Raw genomic sequence first — 12,716 nt, 5'->3', positions numbered from 1 at the left:
TCATTGCAGATAATGATGCCAGCCAGTTACCTATTTTAGAATGCATCCATCTCACCTTTTAATGAATTGGATTTGTCAACAGCAAATGTTTTATGCACTACTTCTAATAAAATTGGCACGCTAGAAATGCAGTGCTTTGAGGTTGGCGTCTTCAAAGCTTTAGAGCATCTTCAATTCAAAGATTTTTTTAAATAATAGATATTAAAAAGTATATGTAAATAGTGTTAAGGTTGTAACACAAACACCAAATGACAAAATTCGGGAGTTTCAAAGCAGGGGCTGACATGCCATCACTATTTCACACAGTAACTGTTTTTGAAATTAGGAGTGTAACCGACTGATTTGGGGATTGTGTGTCAGTTTAAATTCTCTTTCTGTTTTAGTTGGTGTCACAACCTTAATGTCAGCTTTTCAAATAGGTTTCTACATTTCCTTTGGTTTGGGGTCATTAAAAAATGCATATGTTAAATCTAAGAGGCATAAATAGGTCACACTGAAGTGGAACTCCTTGCTTCTCTGGAGCTGAGAGACAGCTAATACCTGCCTTATAAGTGGAAAAAGTTGGCTCAGGCATTTTCAGTATTTACGCATTTCTGTTTTACAGGAATTTGATACAGACCAATGTGAACCCAAATAGCAACACATGATGTCGTTATAATTCTGTTCACACTCTATTCTTGTACCTTCTTATGCCATTTGATCTCTTATTGGTGTTCACCTCTATAGACGTTAAGAACTGCAATGTCCACAACTGATTTGTTTTTATTTTTTTACTAAGAGCGCAAATTAAGTCTGATCATCATTTCATTTGAAGAATTCTTATTTGATATAGCTGAGGACAGATGAACCCTGCCTTAAAAACTTTCATGTGGCAGTCCCTTATATAAAGCACTTTTATGCAGATTTTTTCAGTAAAATCTTGTATATGTATGTAAAAGTAATACTTGTCACAGAAAATAAAACATAATCATCTACGTTGTATGTTTAAAAAAAATTCTAATGTAACACCAGACATTTAAGGAACAGCCATGAGCATTCCTTACCTAATATACAGGGAAAGAGAGGAGAGAGAATAATCTGGTCATCCAAATTCCTTTCTTTTCCTTGATTTTCATCTGTTATGATCTCTTAGGGCAGGCCTGCATTGCCTATATTGAAGCTGGTTTTAATTTAGAAAAATAAACATGATAGAATCTGCTCCGATTTTTTTTTTTTTTTAATCACCTTGTTAGAAAAATAAAGGGTGAGGAGTCAAATTTTTATTTGTAAAGGTACTCACCAACCCAAAACACTGCATAGCGCTAATCTCTTCTTTGATTGAACCACTAGATTTTACCCTTCCTAGTTTTGATTACTGAGAGAATATTAGTCTTTCTTTTCCATTCCTTCTCATTGTTTTTCAGCTAGTGTTGAATTTGGCAAGTGTCTAATAGTTTTCATTTGGGCAGAAGCTGTGAAATTTTATTTTCATTTCTGCTCCTGACTACTTTTCCTACCTGCTGGTCCCTCCCATATCACATCATTGTTAAATCACCACAATTCTGAGAAGTAATATTCTTAGTAAGCCCCAGTTCTCAACAGCAAGAGGTAATTATGCTGCATTGTGAGGTGGTTTGAAATGTGTACAGTTGTCAAGGGTTTGGTTAAATTTACTTACTTAAATTTTTTTATTTAACCAAATTTATTGAAACTAAGGAGCCCTGGTAGTGCAGTGGTTAAGCACTCAGCTGCTAACCAGAAGGTTGGCGGTTCAAATCCACCATCTGCTCCACAGGATAAAGATGTGGCAGTCTACTTCCATAAAGATTTACAGCCTTGGAAACCCAATGGGGCAGTTCTACTTTGTCTATAGGGTCATTATGAGGAGTTGGTATTGACTTGATGGCAGTGGGTTTGGTTTTGGTTTTTGGTTTTATTTAAACTAGAGCAATGCTCTTGTTTGAACAGAATTTTTAAATCATTATTATTGTTAGTTACTGATGCTAGTTCGTATTTCTATTTGGTAAAAATGAAAAATTTTAAACAAAACTGGCTGTTTCTAAATTCACAGGAAGCTATTCAAATAAATAAATTGGAACTCAGCGTATACCTGCAGTATAAAAAAGTTTTCTGGCATAGAACAAAAATGATCTTTAAATATTATAGGCCAAGCCAGCTTCATGCAAATTCATTCAGAGCCATTTCAGATTTATGTATTTAATAAAGCTGGGTAGTGGATCTAACTTACATATTTAATGCCCTTCAATGTACAGTGATATTGTAGTGACTGCCTGGAAAAGAATGATGTGATTTTCCATAATGTTTCTAGAGCAGTCAACTCTATAAATGGCCTTCTAATGAGATACAATATATGCTTTTAATATTTTTCAATAGTGCTAATAATAAGAGAGAACATCTATTGAGTGCTTTCTGTATTCCAGGGACTATTCTAAGAACTGTTCATGGATTATCTCATGTAATCCTCCCTCATACCAACCCTTTAACGATCTCACTATTTTATAGATGTGGTAGAGACACATGAGGATAAGGTTACAAAGCAGTAAGGAATGGAGCTGGGATTCAAAGACAAGCAGTGTGACTCGCAGCTCGCATTCTAAACTTTGCTACTCAAAATGTGGTCCCTGAACCAGCAGTATCACCATCACCTGGGAACTTATTAGAAATACAAGATCTCAGGCCCTACCTCAGCCCTGAAAACCTGCATTGTAACAAGATTCTCTGCTGATTGATTCTGTAAAGTTTGAGAAGCATAACTCTAAACCTCTATGTTATCCAGCCCTTCTACACAGAGTTCAGTAGCTTTTAAAACAATAGGCTGCTATTTTTATGTATAATGTGATACTGAATTCTCACCTTTTATGCTATTTGGGGGATCCCTATGGTGTATTAGGTGCATTTTAATAAGATATAGGTAACTGAACAGGAGCAGCGATCCAAGGTAGACCCAAGTTATCCTGAAATCAACTGTATGAAGAATAACCAAAAAAACAGTCCCAGAACATAAACAGCAACACCTTCTTTCTACAGCAGCAGCAGCAAACTAATCAAATAATATAGTTTCTTTTGCTTTAGTGAATATGCTTTAGAGATATAGGAATTATTTTTTGGAAAGAATGTGATTTTTGAAAATAGTTTTTGAATACAATTATAGATCCACAAATATAATAAAATAACTTAGTGAGTAAATAAATGGTTTAAACATTATATAATTTTAATTATTTTTAACACTCCATTTCCTCTTTAAAAATATCCTTTCTGTGGTACACATACAGAATGGAATGCTACACAACAATAAAGAATAATGATTAATCTGTGAAGCATCTCACAACATGGATGAATCTGGGGGTCGTTATGCTGAGTGAAATAAGTCAATCACAAAAGGACAAATATTGTATGAGACTACTACTATTAAAACTCATGAAAAGGTTTATACACACAAAGAAACAATCTTTGATGGTATGAGGGAGGGGAGGGGTGGGGAGGGAAAACACTAAATAAATGATAGATAAGTGGTAACTTTGGTGAAGGGTAAGACAGTACACAATACTGGGGAAGCCGGCACAGCTTGCCCAAGGCAAGGTCATGGCAGCTAACCGAAACCAAACCAAATCCATTGCCGAGCAACCCTATAGGACAGAGTAGAACTGCCCCATAGGGTTTTCAAGGAGCGCCTGGTGGATTCGAGCTCCATAGACACATCCAAACTCCCTGAGGGACCAAATTACTGGGCTAAGGGCTGTGGGGACCATGGTCTCAGGGAACATCTAGCTCAACTGGCATAACATAGTTTATAAAGAAAATTGTTCTACATTCTACTTTGGTGAGTAGCGTCTGGGGTCTTAAAAGCTTGTGAGGGGCCATCTAAGATACTCCACTGGTCTCACCCCTATCTGGAGCAAGGGAAAATGAAAAAAACCAAAGACACAAGGGAAAGATTAATCCAAAGAACTAATGGACCATAAATACCACAGCCTCCACCACACTGAATCCAGCGCAACTAAATGGTGCCCGGCTACCACCACCAACTGCTCTGACAGGGACCACCTGGAGAAAAATGTAGAACAAAATTCTAACTCACAAAACAAAAAAAAAGACCAGACTTACTGGCCTGACAGGGACTGGAGAAACCCTGAGAGTATGGCCCCCAGACACCCTTTTAGCTCAGTAATGAAGTCACTCCCAAGGTTCACCCTTCAGCCAAAGATTAGACAGGCCCATAAAACAAAAGGAGACTAAACGGACATACCAGCCCAGGGGCAGGGATGAGAAGGCAGGAGGGGACAGGAAAGCTGGTAATGGGGAACCTAAGGTCAAGAAGGGGAGAGTGTTGATGTGTCATAGTGTTGGCAACCAGTGTCACAAAACAGTATGTATATTAATTGTTTAATGAGAAGCTAGTTTGCTCTGTAAGCCTTTATCTGAAGTACAATAAAAATAAATTTTAAAAAATCCTGGTTTGGGTGATAAATTACATGATCTTTTTATGTACATATACTTCATCCCCTCCTGTCAAATACCAGTTCTTTTCCAAATGCTGCTGGATATTTATACTTGACCGTATTTTCTGTACTTCAATTTCATTAGTTCTAATTTAAATACCCCATTTCCTCCCACCAGCTATCTCCTTCCTCTGATCTTTCTCTTGTAGTATAACCTTTCTCCCAGTAACTTAGACATAAAATATTGGTAGAAACACTGATTCTTCTCTCTGTTTTACAAAGATCATTCTGGTGGTAAGATAGAGAATGAGTTAGAAGGAGATGATGCAGAATATAAACAGACTCTTTAAGAAATGGGTGCACTAATCCAGATGGTGAGATTTGAACTAACACAGGGAAGTAGGAGGGGATTGATGCATATAAGAGATAGAAGGAAAGACTGATGATGCCTATGAGGTTGGTGAGAAAATGTTGGAATGTGGGGGATGAAGCCCACATTTCTGCAGTGAATATCCAAATGGATAGTGGTGCTGCTAACTATCACAGGGACCTCAAGAGAAGGAAGAAGTTTCAGAGAGGAGATAATAGACAGCTTGGGGGCATGCTGAGATCCAAGGGAACTTTCCAGTATGGACTTTGATAGTTAAAACTGGAGCTTCAACATATAGTTTGTAGTAGAAGACATGGATGTAGATGAAATTGTCCAGAGAACCAAGGGAAAGGAAAGGAGCTGGTAGAGAAAACTGAGTTGTGGTGTCTAAGGTAGTGTTGAGGGGAGGAGGAGGGGAAACAGTGCCCTAAAAGCTGGTGGAATGGTCTTTGGGGAAGGAAGAACCTGGAACTAGTGTCAAATGCAACAGATTGGATGGATGACTGACTTCTGGCAGTTGGAAGACACTAATAATTTTATGAGGAATTCAGGTCTAGCTTAGAAAGGAAATGTTCCCAGGAATATTTTTATAACTTGGAACTTTTAGATTTAGGTTTAATAAATTAAACTTTATAGATATAGTAGTCCCTTAGTCTATTTTTCCACTGCAGTATTTATTAATACTCCTCTTCAAACTTATTGTAACTCTTCATTTCTACTCTGACTTTTTTCAAGTTTTACATTGAGTGTACAAGGGCATAATGACCATTATAGAGTGGACTTTTTAATATATTTGTCAAAGAAAATCAGTTTTATTATAATTGACATGAAGAACTGTACTAAAAATCTGACTTTGAAGTCAAGTCAATCTAAAACAATTTAAAAATCTACTTAGATTTCAGTCTTAGAATCTGTCTCTCAATGGTGTCTATGACTAAAATTTTAACTAGTTTACATTTTGATTTATGAACTGTTATTTTTAAAAATTATATCAAGAATATATTCTGTATATTAGACTTTAGTAATTAAAGCACCTACTTTAAGTAGCTTTCCTCCTGTAATCTATGCTCTGCCAACACATTATCTCTTATATGTTCATTTTGATCTCTCATGTTTGGTATATGATTCATCTTCTAGTGAAAAATGCTGGGTTCTTTCATCACAATTACAGTCATTGGTCTGATAATCCTGTGAGTCAGTCTACACAAAACAAGAAGCTCATATCAAACTCCTGGCAGGTTTAGTTAAAATTAAAATGCATGTTCAACTGTAGAGATTGTCAAGTGTGGAAATAATATTTGTCCAGCTGGACAGCTTTCTTTTGTAGTTGCTAAATGAAAGTTGAGATTCTGTCTGCTTCTTGAAAGCTTCTGTGTCATGAAGGTAATTTGGACTGTTTGTGGTTTGACAGGAATTATTAAAATCAGATGAAGTGAAGGGAAGCAAGTGTGAGAAAGCAAAATTGACACTGACACTCTCTATTATTTGCATCTTGGATCATGATGACTATGTTGATATGATAGATTCACTGTTGAGATATGTTAAGCAGCAAATAAAGTAAAAAGCAAGTATAGTGATGGGTTTTCAGATTTAACATGAAGAAATCCAATATTTACTTTCGCTGATTGCTTTTTAAATAGATTTTTCAGGTCATCTCGTGTGAATTTGTTTTAACCAATAAAAAAGTATCCTTCTATTGAGCTATACAATTAAAAGTATTCTGCAAAGAATATATGACAGAGATTAAATATTAAAGAAATAGATCACATGATTGAAATCATCGAATTTTCAAACTAGAAGCATCCTTAAAGATCATTTTTATCTTTTTTTTTTTTTTAAGAGATGGAAACTGGAAAGAGATATAAACCAGCACATTTAACTTTTATCTGATAGTTTGAATGTTAATCCTGATTTTTCATCACAGGTGTATTTTCTTACCCCTTTTTGCAGTGTTTTAAAAAACAGCTGTAGGTAACTTTTTCTGTTTAACGATAATATACAAATTATAATTGCATGTTGCCTGTAAACAGTATTATCTACTTTGATGAAGTAAATGCCTTCCATGAATAAGATTTTCTCCTGAAAACTTCCTTAGTGCAGAGAGTTATAGCTAGGAGGCGATTTCAAGATGTCAGTCAAGGAGATCTATACTAGAAAAATAGAATTAAATGTAAAGAAATATATATCAAGGTAAAGAATCTGGAGTCCTCTTGTGCCCTGTGGAGAACCCTCAGAGACATTTGAGCAAGGTAGTGAAGTGATCAGATTTGGTTTGTAAAAGGAGAAGTCTAGTGCCAGTGTTGACGGCTGACTAGGAGGAGGAGATGAGAGCCTTGGAGGCTAGATAGGAGGCTTTTCCATTTTTTTCAGGAAGAAATAATGTCCAAGTTTGTGACCCTGATAGCAAAGACAGAAGGAAAAGCCACATTTGAAAGAATTTGGAGGCCGTTTAAGATACGAGAGAGAGGAAGGGTCAAAGAATATGGTGACCATTTAAAACAGGTCAGCAAACTTATTCTGTAAAGGGCCAAAAAAAAAAAAAAAAACCCGTTGCCGTTGAGTCAATTCTGACTCATAACAACCCTATATATAGGACACAGTAGAACTGCCCCATAGGGTTTCCAAGGAGCAGCTGGTGGATTCGAACTGCCAACCTTTTGGTTAGTAGCTGAGCTCTTAACTACTGCGCCACCAGGGCTCCTTCCTGTAAAGGGCCAGATGGTAGATATTTTAGGATTTGTAGACCACATATGGTCTCTGTAGCATATTCTTCTTTGTTTGTTTTTCTTTTACAATCCTTTAAAAATGTAAAATACATTCCTAGCCTGCAATTCATACAAAAACAGTTCACGCCATAGTTTCCTAACTAAATAAATATATTAGGGAAAGTGAGAAGGATATTATGTAGGTGGTGACCCTGTGATATAGGAAGAGAAGCTAGTTTAGAGAAAAAAAAATTAAATTTTGGACTTACTGAGTTGAAGGGACTTTGTATAAATGAAATGGAATTGTTTAGTAAGCACTTGGAAATATAGCTTAGGATTTTGAGAAGGAACTATTAGAGATACAGACTTTTGATTTTCAATACAGAAACGATAGATCAAGTAATTGCAATGAATGAGGCTACCCGATAAATGCGTGTAGAATTAGAGGACCAAGAATGGCGCCTTTAGAAACTCCAGCATGAAGTGACTAAGAAGTGAAGGAAGACCAGGGAAGGAGAATTAGGAAATTTGGGAAAACTGTAAAATGAGAATTAATAGTGGGAGGTTTTTCTGAGGTCTGAAGAAGAAATAACCCATTGCCTTCAAGTCAATTCCGACTCATAGCAACCCTATAGGACAGAATAAAAACTGCCCCATAGAGTTTCCAAGGAGCGCCTGGTGGATTCGAACTGCTGACCTTTTGGTTAGCAGCCGTAGCTCTTAACCACTACACCACCAGGGTTTAGATAATGGTAAAACTACATAAGTAAGAGCAGTAGATTTGAATGAAAAATGCTCAGAAAATTGTTTAAAATGAGAAAATCTAGCGAGAACCCTGTGGTGAATATCAGTGTTGTATGGCAGAGATGAGAGAGGAGACGGTCAAGGTGTTTATTAGTTTAAGAAAAACAACTCTAGCTAATTTAAACAAAAACAAACTAGCTGTGGGTCCTTGGAGTGGAGGGAGGATTTGTTGTGTGTGTACCTCTCAGAACCAAAAGAAAAGCTATAAGAGCAATTAGTCAGTCAAAGAATGGAAGGAACTGAGCAACTCCAGGGACCTCAGCCAAAAGAATCCACCTTCTTTCTCTTTATTTTATTTTTTTAATAATATTTGATTGTGTTTTTGGTGATAGTTTACACAGCAAATTAGGTTCCCATTTAACAATTTCTGTATATATTGTTCAGTGACTTTGGTTACATTTTTTACCATGTGTCAACAGTCTCATTATTTCCATTCTGGTTGTTCTGTTTCCATTAATCTAGCTTTCTTGCCCCCCTTACCTTCTCATCTTTGCTTTAAGGTAAATGATGACCTTTTATTTTCTTGTATAGTTAATTTTTTAAAGGATCTTAGTACTCACTGGTGATATTGTTTATTTTATAATCCAATCTGTTATTTAGCTGAAAGGTGACCTCCGAGAGTGGTTTCAGTCCAAAGTTTAAAGGGTATCTCAGGGCAGCAGTCTCAGGGGTTCCTCTAGTCTCTTATCAGTCCAGTAAGTCTGGCCTTTTTTTTAAGAATTTGAGTTTAGTTCTACATTTTTCTCCCATTCCATCCAGGACCATCTATTGTGTCCCTGGTCAGAATGGTCAGTAATGGTAGCCAGGCATCACCTAGTTTTTCTGGTCTCAGGATACATGAGGACGTGGTTCGTGTGGGCTATTTAGTCCTGTAGATACTTCTTTGAATCTTTGGTTTTCTTCTTTCTCTTTTGCTCTAGATGAGTAGAGCCCCATAGTTGTATCTTAGATGGTTGCCTGCAAGCTTTTAAGACCCCAGATGCTACTCACCAAACTAGGATGTAGAACATAAACTTTATAAATTATGTTATGTAAATTGACTGAGTTGTCCCACGAGACTTTGATCCTAAGCCTTCAAATCCATTAAAGCAATCCCGTGAGATGTTTAGTTATGTCTAGGAAGTATCCGTAATTGTGGCTCCTATGTTCTTTATTATATATATGAATATATATTTAGCAGACACAAACATGTATATACATATGCCTATTGATAACACCTACGCATGCACATGCATATACTCATATGCCTTCCTATATACATACATGCATATATATAACCACACACATATTTTTTGGTTGTTATTGCAAAATTGTGTATGTTATACCATTTACCAAAAACATCCCTTATCCTTGTGTACTTCTTAGTGTCATCACTTACCTTAGTCAAGTTGTGTAGACTTCACCTGCATTTGGTATTGCCTTTCCCATCACCAGATATAATAAGAAGTATCTTTACTCTAGAAAGTGAATCCATCTCTCTCCCTCTTCTATCTCTGGTAACCACCAAAGAACATTGCTTTCTGTACGTATACCTATTCTTGTCTTTTTATAAAAGTGCGATCATAGAATATTAGTCCTTTTGTGATTGACTTATTTCACTGAACATAATGTCCTCCAGATTCATCCATATTGTAAGATGTTTTGAGAACTCATCATTATTCTTTATAGCTGTGTACTATTCCATTGTATGTGTATACCACAATTTGTTTATCCATTCGTCCATGGATGGACACTTAGGTTTTCTCCATCTTTTTGCTATTGTGAATAATGCTGCAATAAACGTAGGTGTGCATATGTCTATTCATGTCACTGGTGTTAGATATCCAGGGTATATATCTAGGAGTGGGATTGCTGGATCATAAGGCATCTCTATTTGTAGCTTTTTGAGGAAGCACCATAGTGTTTTCCATAGTGGTTGTATCATTTTACAATCCCACCAGCAGTGGATAAAGATTCCAGTCTCCCCCACAACCTCACCAGCATTTGTTGTTTTCTGTTTTTGATCAGTGCCACTTTTGCAGAGGTGAGATGGTATCTCATTATGGTTTTGACTTGCACTTCTTTAGTGGCTAATGATTGTGAGCATCTTTTCATGTGTTGAATCCACCTTCTGTTAAGAGGCTGGAATTAATTTGATTGGTTTACCACCAGTGATTCCCTATCCCAACCTTTTCATTCTGAATTTCAAAATTCATTGAGCATGCATCTGATGGTTCTGCTTAGGTTAAATGTCTACCCGCCTCGATCAACTAGTTATAACCAGGAACGCCAAGTCCTGTAGCACAGAAGTGAGTTTCCATTGTATACTTCCAGTTTTCTCAGATAAAAAGAAAAATGTGAGCTGGTCAGTTTTCCAATGGGCTGTCTCCTACAAGGAACCTGTGAACGAGGGAATGAGAGACAAGAAGAAAAACAGGAAGGAAGATATTTAGGAAGCTTGGCAAGAGGGAAACAATTTTAAGGAAGGAATGGCTGTCAGGATCAAATAGTGCAAAGAGGTTAAATATTATAGGAACTCAAGAATATTTGTTAGTTTCAGTGTATGAGTATAGCAGAAACCAGACTGCTCTGGGTTGAGGAATATATAAGAGGTGGGAACACGGGGACAGGAAGTATAGACTGCTATTTTGAGAAACTAGGCAATGAAAGGAAAGGGGTTTCCAAGGAGGATTTTGTTGGTTTCTAAAAACTGAGAGGCTTGAACATATTTTTAGTCAGTAAAAGGGATGTTGATGATAAAGGACTAGTGATAATTGATGGAGCAAAGATCTGGAAATTATAAAAAGCTATTGCAATGGGTAGAGTGGTTCATCAAATTAATGTTAAGCTAATTAATATCACCAATATTTTAGGAGAAAAACATCAAATTAATATTACTTGCTAATTAATACCACTAACAAAATTTTAGGAGAAATTCTTAAACCCTTGGAAGATATGGTAAGAGCCCTAAATTCTTTAGAAGCACTGATTTATATACAAAACATGTGCTAAGTTCAAATTATTCTTATCTAATTGTTTTTAAAATTCCTTAAAAATGTAATTGACATCTTATAAGCTATGTTTGTTATTTTTCCAGTTGATACATAATACAGCTGCCTTTCTTTAAGTGCTCCATAACTTAAACTCCTACTAATACAGATGTACAATTCTCCAGATTAGCAAGGTTTTACTGTACTCGAAGATTCATTAATCGTTAATCCTATGACTTGTAAAGTTATTTACTTCTAATCTCAAAATATATAATAATTTTATGACTTTCAATTTGTGTAAAATATGTGAGTGCCAAGTTATAAAAGAATGCTGAAATTAAAATTCATTTTCACATTATCTTGGTTTCACTATTGTATTGAAACAAGAGATGGCTAGAATTGCATATTGGAAATTATAAAGAGATATTAAAATGAAAATATTTTCTAGAAAAAGAAGTGCATTAAAAAATAATTGCAAGCATGTTCTGCATCCTACTTTGGTGAGTGGCGTCTGGGGTCTTAAAAGCTTACAAGTGGCCATCTAAGATGCATCAATTGGTCCCAACCACCTGGAGTAAAGGAAAATGAAGAACACCAAAGACACAAGGAAAGTATTAGCTCAAGAGAAAGAAAGGGCCACATAAACCCGAGACTTCATTAGCCTGAGACCAGAAGAAGTAGATTGTTCCCGGCTACCACCAATGACTGCCCTGACAGGGAACACAACAGAGAGTCCCTGATGGAGCAGGAGGAGAAAGGTGGGGTGCAAAACTCAAATTCTAGTAAGAAAACCAGACTTAATAGTCTGACTGAGGCTGGAGGAACCCTGGAAAGCATGGCCCCTGAATTCCCTATTAGCCCACACCTTAAACAATTTCCTAGGCCAACTCTTCAGACAGGGATTGGACTGAACTGTGGGACATAAAGTGATACTCGAGAGGAGTGCACATCTTAGCTCAAGTAGCTACAAGAGACTAAAAGGGCAGCTTCTGTCCGGAGATGAGATGGGAAGGCAGAGAGGGTTAGGAGCTGGTTGAATGGACATGGGGAATCAGGGATAGAAAGGAGGAGTGGGCTGTGACAGTATGGGGAGAGGAGAGCAGTTAGGGTCATATAACAATGTATGTATAAATTTTTGAATGGGAAAAAATTTTAAAAAAAAGGAAGCAGTGTAAGATTTAGTGAGTAAAGCATAAAACAATTAATTTTGTTTGCTTGTCAAGCTATAATAGTGTATTCTGACTAATCCTGTCAATTTCTACTCCATACACACACACATATAAATCACTAATAGAGGAGTTACAATGAAGTATTTTATATATTTTTTTTTCTTTTTTAGCCTTGACTTATTATTATTATTTTTAAATATTTTATTGTACTTCAGGTGAAGGCTTACAGAACAAATAGTTTCTCATGAAACAGTAGTACA

General features: G+C 36.3%; 1 protein-coding gene across 1 annotated transcript in view; it reads left to right on the top strand.

The window, feature by feature from the left end:
• The window catches only part of KIAA0825 (KIAA0825 ortholog), a 281,773-nt gene that overhangs the window by 23,310 nt on the left and 245,747 nt on the right, over positions 1–12,716 (top strand). The window lies entirely within an intron of this gene.

The sequence above is a fragment of the Trichechus manatus genome, unplaced genomic scaffold, assembly GCF_000243295.1.
Source record: "Trichechus manatus latirostris isolate Lorelei unplaced genomic scaffold, TriManLat1.0 scaffold00032, whole genome shotgun sequence".
Taxonomy (NCBI): Eukaryota; Metazoa; Chordata; class Mammalia; order Sirenia; family Trichechidae; genus Trichechus; species Trichechus manatus.
The sequence above is the reverse complement of the archived record's forward strand: the minus strand, read 5'-3'. Positions and strand labels throughout refer to the sequence as shown.